We start from the raw sequence: 17,568 nt of genomic DNA, 5'->3' as shown, positions 1-17,568 counted from the left end.
CGAAAGTTTTACATAACAATTACAGTAATTTTATTTTATTTACCAATACGATATACGGACAATAATGCTTTTTCAAGCTTTTTAAGGGCAAATCTGAGTTGTAAGTAAATTTTAAGCATCACATAAGTAGAAAATGCTAATAGATTTTATGACCAAGGAGATTAGTGTTACTTAGATCAAAATTTTAAGCATCACATAAGTAGAAAATGCTGATAGATTTTACGACCAAGGAGTTTTTTTTTTTTTTGGCTGGCACCGGAACTTACCTAGGTAGGGCCCCTTAGGGACCCACCCCAGGCTACAAATCTGGGATGCTGTCGACGGCCCCACACCTTAGCAGCAATTTTAGTCGAGGGTTATAATTGCGATGGACGGGTTCGAACTTGGGATATGAGCGTTCCCATATTGTTACCTTACTAACTCGGTCAAGCCCCCGGGGGCTTTGAAACTAGAGTTAGGCCTCTGTTATTAGGCATTTTACAGGGGAGGTAAGTGTAACAATCCCTTCTTCTTCTTTTTTCCTTGGTCATAAAGTCTAGATTATTCGTAAAAACCTAAAGCGTCATAAGATGTAGAAGAGACGGTTTATATATTGTTATACATTATGTGAGATACGTATTTTATGTATTAACATATTATATATTCTTAAAATGAAACAACATGGCCCAGGGAAAAAGTGATACAACATGAAATGAGAAATATCATATTGAAAAATAAAATAAAATTGAAGACCATTCCTTTTTAGATACAACTTTTTCTTGATTTTGGGTTAATTTAATTTATAACCACTTAGGGAGGCCTATTTTTTATTTTTCATTGGCAATAAACGCACTCACTGTTGTGAGCAGATGCACCAGTAGCACTGATTAAATTATTAATGCAATACCAATCTGATGAGAGGGAACTAGGTTCTTAGATGTAATGAAAGAATTAACTCTGTCGTGATATTAAAGTTCTAAATCTGGAAATTCAAATTTGGAATAATTGAGAAACAATGGTATGTACTAACCTATCACGCGAATTGTAGCAGTAGATTGACTGGATGGCGCCGCAAGGTCTACTCCTTAAACCCTAGCCTCTAATCCTTGAAACCATAGCTGGGGTGAGATCATTAATTCTTATTCTAAAATTTGTCTTACAAAACTGCCAAAATAAAGCCTCTATATTTCTTTAAATACTAACATAAAAAAGCTACTTTAGTAATTTGCATATAAGCCCCAAAAATATAAAAAAAACTTTTCTAATACCCCATGCACTTAACTTCTATTACAAAAGCACCCCAAGTATCCTAAGACATCCCAAAATTAAACCTTGAATGCAACATCCAAAACTTGAAACTACAAAAATACCCCTAGACTACACTACTTGCTAAATACCACCCAAAACACCACATATTGCTATATATATATATATATACATAAATTCTCATCATTCTACCCCTATTAGAAAGAACTTGCCTCCGTGTGAGTTGCTAATTTGCAACCTTGCACATTTCGTCATCAAGCTTCACAAACTCCTGCTCATTTATTTACGAGTTCTCTATAACGACTCAAATCTACTGGATCTAAATCACTAACCGGGTCCTTGCCCGAACCTGAGGTCATGCAAGGGTACTACGGTCGTTTCACATTTATTTAATACTTTAGGGTTCAACAAGGATAAAACAGTCATTTAGTAAAATTATGAGGGTTCATATCCCAAAAAAGGTAAAACAGTTATTTACTAGGGTTTTACAATGAATATGATGAAGTACATGGGAAAATTTGATCGATCAGATGGCCTTTCCAGTGTGTATGCAAGGCTGAAGAACCATCTAACCAATCAGATGAGGAATTTGATCGATCACATAGTCATCTAACCGATTAGATAGGGAAACCAGTGTAAGAAGCCCCCCGTGAAGAACATCTAACCGGTTAGATGGTGCATCTAACCAATCAAATGAGATCCATATCTGATCTAACCGGTTAGATGACCCCGTCTAATCGATCAGATCATGCCCAGGTACAATGTGATCGAACAGATCACCTCTGAACTGGTCCATATACATCCCAAAGTGATGAATCATGAAAATACAAGTCTAAGAACATCATAATATGTAAAATCAACACATATATCAATCAAATATGCCGTTTATACATCGTTTGAAGGTTAAATCATACAAATATGTTTTATACAATTTTGAAAGAGTTCAATTACAAAAATGAGGCCGTCATGGCTGTTATTACATAGCTTTAACAAGATGGTAATCCTAACTACGCCTAAGTCCATGGATGCACATCTTTTGCTATATCATCTCCAAAGTCCTGAAAATGTTAAATAATAGGGTGAGCTCAACAACTTAGTAGAGTAAGCATAAAATACATTCCTAAAAATCCCGTAAGCCACAACAAAAGAAGAGGAAATTAATGAATCAAGGAGGGATGAATTGGTTCTTCTAATATAACTTATTCTTTTGCAATAATAGGTAATCAGTGACAATGTAGTTTATCAAGTAGCTATATGAAGAGCTTCTAAATCATTCACTAGTGTACAATGGTTTTACAAGGAAAATCCTACTAAATATAGGAAAAACCTTGGTTCTTGGTTTCAGCTAATGTAAGCTCAACTAGTTGTATTCAAGTAGTTACATACTCAGTTGTCTCACACTCTGCACACACCCTTGTACAAGTTGAAACACTAGTTTTCACAGCCTTTACACACTCACTAGCTCTACTTGGTGCTCAACAACACTCCCTCTGTCTTAAACAACCCTTCTTTGAGCTCTCACAGCTTACCAAATACAATAAAATGTATGAATAACAACAATACTTAAGTATACACATAAGATAAGAATGGTTGTGTAACTCAAAGTATCAAACAACAAACGATAGGCTTCATTCTGCAGTAGAGAGGGTATGAGGGGTAAAATGGTAATTTAACAACAAAACAGACCTTCTTAAGGTTTCCACAATTATGTCTCAACAACACATACATGCTCAGATGAATAGCTCAACAAGTATAGCATCAGATGAATAGCTCAACAAGTATAACATGGCATGTCAATCTCAGTACTCAAAGCAGCTTGAAACCCATTCTTCAAACTCATACGATTAGTACGATTGAGGAATGACTGTAAGTATCTCAGTTTATCCTCTTCCATGGCTCCATGGCTTGTAAGTGTTGTTTGACATGATGAAGTGGGCCGATGAAAACCATCTGAGGTGTAAAAGCCTTTTCATTTACATCACAAAGTCTCTTGGGAACTCTAAAGATACAACAATCATTTGATAGAGGAGACAAGACATCTATCTTTTCTCTAATGGAATTTAGCACTAGGATGTCGGGATCTATTGTGTGGTCCATTCTTTCCATCGCCATGATGTCCTAGTGCATTAGAAGATCAATAAAGACACATTAGGAGTGGTATTAATTGTTACTTTATATATGCTCCTTTTGGTGGTGGATGCTAGGAAAAAAAACATAACAAACTTTAACATCTGTGTTTCTTTTCTTTCATCATGAATCTAGCTAGCTTGTTAAAAACCCATTTTTACCTTCTGTAGTTATTTTTGTTTATATTTAAGGATAGTGCCTACAAAGCCATCTATCAAGAGATCCTAATTATTTTATAATACATTTTTCAAATGAGGAAGTCCATTTAATTATCAATAATCCATCTTTTTATGATAATACAATTAAATAGGATTTCTGTTGGCGTGTTTGGGGGAGGGAGAAGCAATAATCTTTATTTATGTTTGGATATATAGAATAGAAAATAAAAGAAATAATAATATTCTTATTTGAATATGATAGAAGGGAGAAAAGAAGAGAAATGATAACAACCAAATTACTATCATCCTTTTAAATAGATGTATATGAGTGCAATACTAATTTCCTCCTTTTAATTATTAAGAGTTATAAAAATACTACTTGAATACTATTATTTATCTCCTTATCTTTTCATTTTTAACCAACCAAACACGCTCTCACTATCCTTCCCTCCAAATCTACCTTATCCAAACGTACCCTAAATCTTCCTCAAAAATAAAACGTATTGACCATATCCAAACGCACTCTAAATCTTCCTCAAAAATAAAACGAGAAACAAATAGGCCAAGCATAGTATTTTCTCTCATTCCCATGGCTTGTTGTATTTGTGAGATATTATTGTATTTTTGGCAATTATCGTAAACAAAACAAGTCCAAGTCGAGTTGTAATCAAGTTACTTGGTTTGTGTAATGTTTCCAAATTTTACCATTTTCCATTTTTTTTGGAATTTTATGATTTTTCGAGGGTATTTTTGTTTTTTCTCATTTTACGTACCGGACACCGTGGGGTGTGCCGGGTGTGTCCGAGAGTTGGTTAGGACATTTCTTTGAGTTCTGAACTCTTGGAAATGCATTGGTTGTCATTTCAGCATTTTTTTTTGTTTTTGGGCCGGTAGGTCCTAGGTGGGACACGCTACCGGAGTCGTTGTGTACGGAGGTTTTGTTTTTGGGTTCATTGCGTTTTATACCTTATCATTTTTGTGCACAAATTTATGGTTTTAATGCTTAAATGTGGTGGTAATATAATTAATAAGCATGTACATATGTTTTGTGGTGATAAATTAAAAACGAAAAGAAAATATCTTAGTGGAGGGACCCACCCTCCACTTACTTTTCTAATGGCCAAGAGGCCATTACATGGCCTCATTTCCTCTCTCTCAGCTGAATCTCTCTCTCTCTCCCATTTCTTGCATTTTTCTTTTTCTTTTGCCACCAATTCAAAGCTTGATTAAGCTTAATCCTTTATGAATTGATAGTACTTCCTTAAGCAAAGTTGGAGAGCTTGTTGAGACTGTCATTTTGATAGGATCCAATCACCATTTGGCCACCCTTAGGGATTTTAAAATTTGGGCATAAATTGGGGCTTTTGCATCCATTGAGGTAGGGGTGCTCTAATCCACATTTTCTTTGGCTTTAGTGAAATTTTCCTTCTTGATTTGCCCCTAAGCATGTTTAATTTGGTTATTTAACTCATGTTACTTAAGGTTTTATGTGATTATGTGGATTATATGGATATTTTGTTCAATTACATGCTTCTAGTGATCATGTGATAAAAAGTATATTAAATTCGTGTCATGGTATATGCTATATGACAAATTGTTTATTTGAAAGCATGATGTATAAGTATGTGGTTATTATTTGGTAATTTATGTGAAATTTCATTGTTAACATAATAATTATGAAGCATGAGGCATTCATGCATTCATTGGGAAAGAAAAAGGGAAAAGTGTTTTTGAGAAACAAATGAAATTATTTTTGGGAAAGATTTTGAAAAGTGTTTGCGAAAACCGGATGCCTAGGAGGTGCCTAGTGGTCTGTGGTGTTAATGTGGTTTAGAGAGGACCAGGGAAAGACCCTAGCGTGGTTGAGCTAACTAGGCTGGATACGACGCCTTGGAGGTGCCTTGTGGTTGTGGATGGTTAGCCAGTCCTCCTTTCGTGACACCTTGGAGGTGCCTTGGGTCAGATTGCATTAACGGTTTGGAAGTTGAAACGGAAATGTTTCAGAAATGGGGAGTGATATTGGCATGTCATTGCATTACATTGGCATACATTGTATACATATGGTTGGATGACCTGTTTTGTAATTTTGACGATATTGTTGTCGTTGTTGTATTTTTTTTCCCGATTGACATGATCCCGTTTACTTTTACCCTATGCTTTGGTGTGGATTCATGGGGTCACAAGAGGCGTGTCTTAGATACTTTCTACTGAGCGTTTAGCTCACCCCATTATCTTAACATTTTTTAGGTCACAGAAAGAAAGTGGCAGATGTGGATCCACCACAAGCATAAAGGGACTAGGAGTGTATTTCGTAACCTTTTGCATTTCTCTTGTAAAACATCAATTTGAAATTGTATTAAGTTTGTATAACTCGGCCATGGAATGTATCTATGAGTCTTAATGTTATTTTGATATAAACTGAGCAAATTTTAAAGACTATGAAGAATTATGTATATTTAGTAATCGGCTATATGTTGGGACAGTTTTGGATCATTTTTCAAGGTTTCTACTGAAACCATTTTTCACTTTTAAGAGTATAGCAGTTTAGCTACAGTTTCTCAGCTTCCAGGGCCATTTCGGTCGACCGAAATGGGCACTTCGGTTGATCGACATTTCCAGTAGCTTCATTATCATTTTTGGTCACAACCGGCTGACCGAAATGGGCATTTCGGTCGACCGGTACAAGGGGTCATTTCGGGCGACCGAAGCTCCACTTCGGTCGACCAAAATGCTGCATTTTGTGCACTTATTTCCCTTTTTGATGTATTTAATCCTGAGTATCGGAAAGTCGCTAAGAGTCTTCATGGATAATTTTCTAGATGTAATAATGATGTAACAACACTGGACTTGATGGTATTGACTTAGATAACCTCGGGTTTGGGTAAGGACCCGGTTAACGGTTCGGAACTACGAGTTCGGGTCGTTACAAATTTGGTATCAGAACTTTAGGTTCGAAAACCTAAGGATGACAAGTAGTGGCTTACCTAGAGGTGTAGAAGGTTGACCTGCATTGATTACATGTTTGTGTTTATGTACTTACTATTTTATGAAGTATGCTTACCTATTACTTGTTTATGTGTTTACAATTTTGAAGGCATGCCTATTTGCTTAGTGCTTATGTGTTTAAATGCAAAATAATAATAATAATAATAATAATAATAATAATAATAATAAATTTGTGTTACATGGCTATACATGTGAAGTAGTTATATGAGCTAACTATGTAAATGAAATGTGAAAGTATTTGAAGGCATGTTAGATATGATAAGGTGGAAAGTATGTGATACATGACGGTGGCAAGCAGTAGGCATGGTTGGTGCAATTTTCTTTTATGCTAATGTGACAAGTAATGAGTATGGTATATGCAAGTATATTTCGTATGGTATTGTGGGTTTCATTCATTTTGTATATATATATATATATCTTTATTCTTATGTGTTTATGCGGTTGAGCATTGGGATGGTTGTTAGTACGGTAGAGTAACCGGATTTTCAGTTCTAACCAAACACTGCCTTATGAAGCTTCATATCCTCAACAACCAGGGGCTCCCTTAGCTTGAAAATAATAAATTAAACTTGTTCTATAGCTGGGACAAGTTATATCAACAAGGGTTTAACACTGTAGCTAATAAAACAACAAAATAATAACTCACAGCAGGTGCAATTTGCTGCACCTGTAACTTTATGGTATGAGGGGTAAAACAGTCAACTTCTCTTATGTTAAAGGTTCCCTCAGCTTGACATTGATGAAATACACTTGTACTGAAGTTTGGACATAATTTAGCAGCAATGAATTAACAATTTATAGCTCAAAAGGGCAGCAAACAACAGCTTGCAGCAGGTGAATTTGCTGCACCTGTTACCTTTAGGTTTTAGAGGGAAAATCAATAATTTCATGGCTGGTTCTTCTTGAATCTAGCTCCCACAACAATATTTCATTATTTAACACTTGCTCATATCATTACTTCTTAGGTTATAGCAAGATGTTATCACTTTAAAGTCCAAAATCAACATGTAAATTAGATTTTTGCTGCAGCACTATTATGAGGATATTTTTGGTTTTTCACCACTTCAAAATTCTAGATTATAGTTCTTTCAAGTGTATATTAACCGTATAGTCATGCTCAAATGAATAGCACAACAGTCACAGCAATATAATGCATTTTCAACATCCAAACCAGCTTTACAAAACTACTACAAGCTGAAACAAGTATGGTTCAAGGTACAAAACTAGTATAGGTCACTCCTTAATTCAAAACTCAACATAGACAGCCTCAAAACAACATTCTAATCATGCTCAGATGTTTAACAATCATAGTATAGCAAGATTATAACAATATATACTCAGTTCCAGAAGCTTACACCAGAAAAATAACCAAAACTTGAGGTTTAAGATATGGAAATTAATACCAGCTGCAATATGTAGTCCTAAGCCCCTCCAACAGTTGTATATCACCAAGTTATGTTTGTTCAAACCTTGTTCAACCTTTAGAAGTGTCCACAACAGAATTTGAATCACCTCAGCCTCTCTTTTCACCAGAAAATCAACACTAATCAGCACCACTCTTCATCTTCAAATTGTACACACATGCTAGTGCTATTTTCAGATTAAATTCATCTCTCTTGGTAGATTAAACACTCAAAAATATCTTTCTTTTGGTCTCTCGAGTGTTCTTCATTTCAAATCGCTTTACAACCCTTTTTCTTTTCATGAGAGGCACACACAGCTGAAAGCTGTAACAACCTTTTTATATGTTTCATTGAAAACCATAGTATAGATAAGACCTCTCACCATTAGCCAATGAAGTGAGGATGCTATTTTCTCTCTACAGGACCACAATGCCACGTGGCAGTGGTGTATTCTTACAACACATTTCATATATACATTCACACAAATACCTATTTGTTGTCACATATTGCACACTAGAAAAATGCTGAGCTTTAACACAAAAATGAGGACCATTTGATACAATGCACCTTTAGTAAAGTGTTTCACATTGTCACTGGAATATAGCTTGACCAATATACCCTCGAGACTATTAACAGAATTATTAAAATACCCTTTAATGAGTACATCAGAGAACTTTGTTGCAACTTGTATATTTAAATGTAACTCATGAAATTAAGGCCTGTGATGCAATGTACTATTTCCAGCAAATGCAATAGGGTCACACACACATATAGAAAGACTAAAAAGCCCCTGTGACTGTGTGAAACTAAAACATGAATGTTGAACCTTTAATAACCCTTGGTAGCCCTCTGAAATAGATATGCTGAGAATGTAATATATCCTTTGACATTGAAAGTGCAAAACACTTAATCAAGCATGAATCAATATGTGTTATCAGGTAGGCGATGGGATTGTATGCCAGTTGAGATGATTATGGTCGACGTAGTCTTTAGAGCCAGTGAGGACGATGTTACCAGATAGACACCTTTTTTATTTTAAAGAGTCAATAGGTTATTGTGACTGAGGTCATAGGTCTTGTGACTGAGGTCATAGGTCTTGTGTGCACGGTGATCGAGGCAGTGTTGCCCAGGAATGTAGAGATAGAATGGGTGGTAAAGTGTCATTTTATGACTTAGAGGTTGTCATTTAGCAATAACGATTTCTAGGTGGAACGGGACGTGGTGTCCAATGTACTGTGATCATTCCTAATGTTTGTATGTTGTGAGCATTGATGCACTTGTCTGATGGTTGTGTTGTGAGTTGTATCTTAGTATTCGACGAATGGGTGGTGTGGATCTAATTGGTTTTGGTTAGCATGGGTGTTGCGGGGTATCGTATGCGAGGTTTCTGTGTTGATAGTGTATGACAGTCCGTTAGTGGTGAAGTCGTCTAGAATTGAGTTCGTAGTTCCGTATGGGTATCCAGTTGGTCCTACTTTATGCGTGCGAGGAGTGTAGTTCATCTTAGGAGAGATTGAGTATCCATGGGTTGGACGATTAGTGTGTAACGTGTGACAAGGTGTCCGGCGCATTTATGTGCGAGTTGTCTGTCTCTTGTGAGAGCGGGGCTCGTTACCCTTTCTGTTTGTTCTAGTCCTGGCAAGGGCGTCGTTTATCGTGAGTCTTGTTCTCCATTTAGGAGCTGTGCGCATCCGTGGGTGGAAGGACCTGTGTGTGGTTTGTTTTGTTACTAGAGTTCATCGGTAAAGGTTTGGTTAACTTGGTCAACTCACTCCCACGGAGGGAGATAAAGTCATTGGTTTTTGTGGTGTTTATTTTGTGAGTGGTTTTAGCCACATGAGCTACTAAATAGGGATTGTGTTTTCGGTGTTTGGTACTATTGGTGATGGCTAGGGGTGTATCATGAAATGGAAGCTTGAGGATGGTTAGGTGATGTGATTTGGGTAATGTACTCGAGTGTTTTTATTTATTTATTATTATTTATTATTGATATCTTATTTGAGCAGTGTCTTGAGGACATGTGTTGGTGTTGTTTGAGTGCTAAACAGCTAGAGAGTGATTATGGGACTCCGTTGATGAATAATATGAATGATTGACTTTGGTTTTGAGGTTTTAGGCATGAGACGGTCATTTTGTCTGTTTTGAAGAAGTACGAATTGAACCGAATGATGTTATGGAGTTGTCTACCTGGTATAAGTGTTTTGAGAAGATTAGAGAGTTTTTATATTGATCGAGGATGGTGGCATTTGGTTTTGTGTCATTTTTAGCTTGTTACAAGTTGAATGATTAAGGAATTATTGAGATTCTTAGAGCTGGTATGTGACTGTATAGTTGTTGAGGTTACGTAGGGCGATGGATTGGTAGTGAGTGAATCTTATGGTAGTTTTGTGGACTGCGTGAGACTATATTTGAGGTTTGGACCTGAAGACAGGAACGACGTTTGTGCTGAGACTGGATCAAGGATGAGAATGGCCTGGCCAACCATTTCTCTTGAATCTGTCCTTTTTTAGCATGATGTCGGCTCAAAGGTTATTGATTGTTTCAATTGGTTGTGGACAGTGAGAGAATGGTACTATGTGTCGTGTCAGTGTGACGGTGTGGACTCAGATGTTTTGTCTCGGGTGACGAGATGTGTTAGGTAGGATTTAGTGTCTGATAAAGGGTTGTGGTACAACCATTAATTATTGATGATCTTGTTTTAAGGATTTGTGACCTGGGTACAGGATAATTTGTTTTATTGTTCTGATGATTCATGATTATATAGTAGTTGGAAGATTTATTATTTAGTCATCTTGAAGTTGTTAAGAGTAATGATTGCTGAATGGTGCGGTTGGTGGTCGCTTGAACCTATATGTGATGGTGTAGTTGTGTGCTAGATGACGAGTGTTGGTCTGACTGAGAGGTGTAGATCTGAGTTTGAGCCTGATTGTGTAATGGACGGGGTTCCTTATTTGGGGTCTTGTGTGTCCTTTAGAGGAAAAGTAGGGTTTGGACATTGTCATGTTCGATGGTCTGGCGACCGTTCTTCTTTCGGGCTTTGGAGCCTTTCGTGGCAATGTAGAGTGGACCGATGTCTGTTTTGAGTTGAGTATAGTGAAGAGCGTACCAGTTGGTTTTGTTTTGCGATGTTGTGAGAAATGAGTACCCCCATAGGGTGGTGAGCATTTGGTTTTAGTGGCAGTGGTTTCTGATTGCCTCGTGACGTTTAGTGTCAAAGGCAATAATGTTAGTGAGTTCATAGCCTCGGGGTCTTATAAAGTGTTCTCGGAAAGTGTATAGCTGTGGGCCTTCTTCTTTAAGGAGGGTAGATTTTGAGGATGAAATCTTTTAAGGAGAGTAGAATGTAATGTTCCCAAATTTTACCATTTTCCATTTTTTTGGAATTTTATGATTTTTCGAGGGTATTTTTGTCTTTTCTCGTTTTGCATACTGGACACGGGTGTGCCGGGTGTGTTCGAGAGTTGGTTGGGACATTTCTTTGAGTTCTAAACTCTTAGAAATGTATTGGTTGCCATTTCGGCATTTTTTCTGTTTTTAGGCCGGTAGGTCCTAGGTGGGACCTACTACCGGAGTCATTATGTACAGAGGTTTTATTTCCGGGTTCATTGCATTTTATACCTTGTCATTTTTGTGCACAAATTTATGGTTTTAATACTTAAATGTGGGGGTAGTATAATTAATAAGCTTATACTACCAATGGGCCAGTGGTCTAGCAGTATCAGCCTCTTACTTTTTAAAGGGAGGTCAAAAGTTCAAGTTTCAAAAGAGACAACGTGTGTATGAGTCCCAACTAGGAAAAAAAAAAAAATAAGCATATACATATATTTTGTGGTGAGAAAATAAAAAGGAAAAGAAAATATCTTAGTGGAGGGACCCACCCTCCACTTACTTTTCTAATGGCCAAGAGGCCATTACATGGCCTCATTTCCTCTCTATCGACTGAATCTCTCTCTCGGCTGAATCTCTCTCTTTCCCATTTCTTGCATTTTTCTTTTTCTTTTGCCACCAATTCAAAGCTTGATTAAGCCTAATCCCTTGTGAATTTGATAGTACTCCCTTAAGCAAAGTTGGAGAGCTCGTTGAGGTCGTCATTTTGATAGGAGCCAATCACCATTTGGCCACCCTTAGGGATTTTAAAATTTGGGCATAAATTGGGGCTTTTGTATCCATTGAGGTAGGGGTGCTCTAATCCACATTTTCTTTGGCTTTAGTGAAATTTTCCTTTTTGATTTGCCCCTAAGCATGTTTAAGTTGGTTATTTAACTCATGTTACTTAAGGTTTTATGTGATTATGTGAATTATATGAATATTTTGTTCAATTACATACTTCTAGTGATGATGTGATAAAAAGTATATTAAATTCGTGCCGTAGTATATGCTATATGACAAATTGTTTATTTGAAAGTATGATGTATAAGTATGTGGTTATTATTTGGTAATTTATATAAAATTTTATTGTTAGCATAATAATTATGAAGCATGAGACATTCATGCATTCATTGGGAAAGAAAAAGGGAAAAGTGTTTTTGAGAAACAAGTGAAATTATTTTTGGGAAAGATTTTGAAAAATGATTGCAAAAACTGAACGCCTAGAAGGCGCCTAGTGGTCCGTGGTGTTAGTGTGGTCTGGAGGGGTTTATGGAGAAACCTTAGCGTGGTTGAGCTAACTAGGCCGGATACGACGCCTTGGAGGTGCCTTGTGGTCGTGGATGGTTAGCCAGTCCTCCTTTCTTGACGCCTTGGAGATGACTTGGTTCGAATTGCACTAACAGTTTGGAAGTTAAAACGAAAATGTTTCGGAAATGGGAAGCGACGTTGTCATGTCATTGCATTACATTGGCATGTATTGTATACATATGGTTGGATGACCTGTTTTGTAGTTTTGATGATATTGTTGTAGTTGTTGTGTTTTTTTTCCTGATTGACATGATCCTATTTACTTTTACCCTATGCTTTGGTGTGGATTCAAGAGGAGTGTCTTCGACACTTTCTACTGAGCGTTTAGCTTACCCCATTATCTTAACATTTTTTAGGTCATGGAAAGAAAGTGGCGGATGACAATCGACCACAAGCATGAAGGGACTAGGAGTGTATTTTGTAACCTTTTGCATTTTGAGTCATTCTCTTGTAAAGCATCACTTTGAAATTGTATTAAGTTTGTATAACTCGGGCATGCACTGTAACTATGAGTCTTGATATTATTTTGATGTAAACTGAGCAAATTGTAAGGACTATGAAAAATTACGTATATTCAGTAATCGGCTATGTGTTGGGACAATTTTGGATTATTTTTAAAGTCTCTATTGAAACCATTTTTCACCTTTAGGAGCATAGCAGTTCAGCTATAGTTTCTCAGCTCGCAGGGCCATTTCGGTCGACTGAAGTAAGCACTTCGGTCGATCGACATTTCTAGTAGCCTCACCATCATTTTTGGTCACAATTGGTCGACCGAAATGAGCACTTCGGTCGATCGACATTTCTAGTAGCCTCACCATCATTTTTGGTCACAATTGGCCGACCGAAATGGGCATTTCGGTCGACCAGTTCAAGGGGTCATTTCGGGCAACCGAAGCTCCAATTCGGTCGACTGAAATGCTGCAGTTTGTGCATCTTGTTTCCCTTTTTGATGTATTTAATCTTAAGTTTCGAAAAGTCGCTAAGAATGTTCATGGATCATTTTCTTAATGTAATAATGATGTAACAACACTGGACTTGATGGCATTGACTTAGGTAACCTCGAGTTCGGGTAAGGACTCGATTAGTGGTTCGGACTTAAAAGTTTGAGTCGTTACAGTCTGTAAGTTATCAAGTTTGACAGCGACTACGAAACTGGGAAGTTGTTCAAACTTACTGTGATTGAAGATCTTTTGGAGAAAAAAGGTAAGAACAATACATTAGGAAGGATTCTAAACAGGTTAGGATACATTCTACATTTACCATATTTTTCAAAACTGCCCGTAGAATGTTTTTAGGCTGAAAATAACCAGTATCAAGTTCTGGCCAACTTGAATTGGTTCAGCCCCTCTGAACCGGTTCAAGAACTCAAGCAAGCCTTGAATTTACTTGCTGCTAAACTTGAACCGGTTCAGCCTCTCTTAACCGGTTCAAGGTGTCCTGATCAGAATATAACTTTCAGTTTCCTTATCCTGATTTGTTTCCTAATTAGTCTAGAGTTGTACCAAATCCTATACATGATTTTTTCCTTATTTTCAGAGGGAATAGGTCATTCTACACTCTATATAAACCTTGTTATATACATTGGTTTATTCATGGCTTTTGCATTATCAGTTTATTATTCTTAAAAAGTTTTAGGAAGATTTTTGTCTCAGAAATTCTTAGAGAATTTTTTGTTTGTCTTTCTAGAACATATACACATAAACACTTAGTGATTTTAGAGTTGTGTTGTTCGAATCCTGATTGTGATCATACAGTTGCATTTACATCGATCAGATAAAAGCAGATCTATTTCTGCATCGAATTTAGATGATTAAAGAATAGAAGTAAAAGCGATCACACTTTGAAAGGGTTGGAGTATTCGAGGTGTGTTGTCTGATCTACTTGTTACTCTTCTACAAAGATCAAGCATAAGACTGACGTCAAGTTACTGTTAGACAGGGAATCGTAAAGCCAGAGGATTGTTAGCAGTTGGTGTTTGGTAGAACGATAGGGTGTAAGCCAGAGTCAAAGTTCAATGTACTTTGTTTCAAGCATAGTGGATTGGTTTACTTTGGACTGCACAGTCCACGAGGTTTTTCCCACGCAAACAGTTGACGTATTTTATCAACTGGGGTTTCCTCGCTAAAATCCTGGTGTTATCTCTAACTTTACTTTGTTTTATTTTAGATTGCATGATATTAAGTTATTAATTGCTAAAATAAAGTAAGGTAGAAAAACACAAGATCTGTTTTTAAATAATCAAAACTTTCTAAGTATTTTTTGCTGCATACAACTCACAAATTGGTATCAAAGCCGATCTCTACACATTGAGTTAATCCTTGTTGAAAGTTTTGTTTTGATTTTTTTTAAAAATTGATTTTTGATCATGTCTTATGTGTTAAAAAAAGGTGGTTCTAATCAACACGGTCCTTTGTTTGAAGGAGATAATTACAATTTTTGGAAATCAAAGATGAGAGCCTATTTGTAAAATTCTGGTGGTAAAACTTGGGCAATAGTTGAATCTGGCTATACACTACCTACACTAGATACAATTGTGGATGGTAAAGTAATCAAAGTGTTAAAAAATGCTTTTGTTTTTATTGCTGTTGAAACTGAGCGTAATGATGCTAATAGCAAAGCTTTATATGCAATTATTAATTTTGTTATTCCATCTGAATATGCTAGAATTTCTGATTATAAAACTGCTAAAGAAGCTTGGGATATTTTGCAGGTTACTCATGAAGGAACTTCAAAATTAAAGTTATCTAAAATTCAGATACTTTCTCATAACTTTGGGAACATCGTGATGAAATAAGATGAATCATTTTTTTATTTTTTTATTTTTTTATTTTATTCTAGTCTTCTTGAAATAATTTTTAAACTGCGTCACTTAGGTAAAAAAGTTAGTGATAAAAAAATCTGTGAGAAAATCTTAAGGTCTTTACCTAAAAATTTCTAGATTAGAGTTAAAACCATCACTGAACATTGGGATTTGACTACTTGTAAAGTTGATGAGATGGTCGATTTATTGAAAACTTTTGAGATGCAGAACTTTGATTTAAATAAGAAGGAGAAGAATCTTGCTTTAAAATCTACACAGGTTGAGAATTCTATGGATGACAACTCTGATGATGATCTTGCGTTTTTGTCAAAGTAATTCAGTCAGATTTTGCAAAGACAACAGAGACGAAGGAATAGCAATATGGCTAATCCTCAAAATTTTGACAAAACGTCAAAGTTTAGGTTTAATGAAAAGAAAGTAGAAGAATCAAAAGAAACTGAATTCATTTGCTGGAATTTCGGTGGCAAAGGTCACGCATCTAATGTTTGTCCTAGTCCTAGGAAAGAACAAAGGGATAGGAATAAAAGAAAAGTAATGAAAGTTTCTATGTCTAAAAACTCTATTTTAAGTGATAATGATTCTCCTCAAGATGATACTAATGATTTTTCTTATGTCGCTTATCTTGAAAGAGGTCCTCATGTTGTTACTTTATCTGACTCTGACATTTCAGATAATGAAGACAGTGAAATTCATGATGAACAAGTGGAAGAGGCTGAAAAGGACGATGAAAGATTGAAAAAGATGGTTAAAGAAACCATGGAAGTAAAATAGGGTATCAATAAGCTAGCAAATGAGCTTATCCAAGCAAAATGAGAGAATGAAGATCTAAAGAAACAGATTGATGAAGGCAAAAGGAAAGCTTTTGAAAGCAATTCCGTCATCACTGCACTTGAGAAACATATTATCATTCTTGAGGATAAGGTAAGTATTGCTAACTCATTGAAAGAATGTCTTACTTTGAAAAATGATTATCTTGAAATTGAATTGAAATCTGAACAAGATAAACTGGAAGGATTCAATATGAGTCAAAACATTTTGAAAAAGATAATTAACATGGGAAATGATGTAAAAGATAAGACTGGGTTAGGTTTTATTAGAGGTTCATCTAGTGGTCAAGGTAAAATAATTTTTGTTAAACCTGTTGATATGCCTAAACGATGTTTGTTTGATTCATTGCATTCTGAAATGTCTTATATGCCTAAACTGTTGCATTGCACTTTCTGTGGTAAGACTGGACATAAGTATCACTCATGTTTTCAAGGAAAAAGAAAAAGTTTTCGAAAATTCATTCTTAGAATATTCAAGCTAAGAAAAAGGTATTTTCTAAAAAGAAAAAGAATTTTGTGCCACCTAAGGTTTATAAAGCTATAAATTTACCTAAGAAAGAGGTAAAGAATGAGAGAGAATTTCAGGAAATAAGAGTAAAGACTGTGTGGATCAAAAAGACTAATTTGATCAATTTTGTGCCTGTTGAGTCCTTGGAACTATATTCCAACAGGACTTCACCTTCAAACTGAGTCCTATAAAATTCAGTGATCATGGCTTGTGCTTAAAAGAAAATTTTGTTGCCATTGGATCACTTGTTAAGGTTTGGTTAGGGTTTTAAGTTTCTGATCATAATCTTCTTAATATACATATGAAAATTCTTTTGAAGAATTTATGATTTATCTCTGAATGCAAATTGAGACACATGATAATTTGGATAAAAATAGATTATTGGTATGTAATCTATACAATGAAAGATGATTTGCATTGATTAGGGAATTTTTTGATTTAAATCTCTTAAGTTCATAGACTTTTGTGCACTAGTCCATTTCTAACAAATTTGATTGAAAATCTTTTGATCTGTTGACTAGGGTTTATTGTTCATAAAAGCTATAAAGGCTATTGTCTAAAAAATTGGAGCTTAAAAAAAAATTGAAAAATATTCGGGTTGAAAAAAAAGAAAAATTTGAAAGTTGCTGAATAGTTTGCTAAGGAAAATGCTACCTATTGAGATTTTATTGAAAACTCCCATTAAACTTTGAATTGAAGCTAAAAGTGTAGATAAGTTGAGTTGGGGAATTGCTGACTACTCTTTAGACTGAAAACCACCTTGCTTAGAAAAATTGCTCAAAACAATTTTATTTTG

Source organism: Cornus florida, unplaced genomic scaffold, assembly GCF_030987335.1.
Source record: "Cornus florida cultivar Cherokee Brave unplaced genomic scaffold, ASM3098733v1 CherokeeBrave_3.0.0_Hap2_Chr11, whole genome shotgun sequence".
Lineage (NCBI taxonomy): Eukaryota > Viridiplantae > Streptophyta > Magnoliopsida > Cornales > Cornaceae > Cornus > Cornus florida.
The sequence above is the reverse complement of the archived record's forward strand: the minus strand, read 5'-3'. Positions refer to the sequence as shown.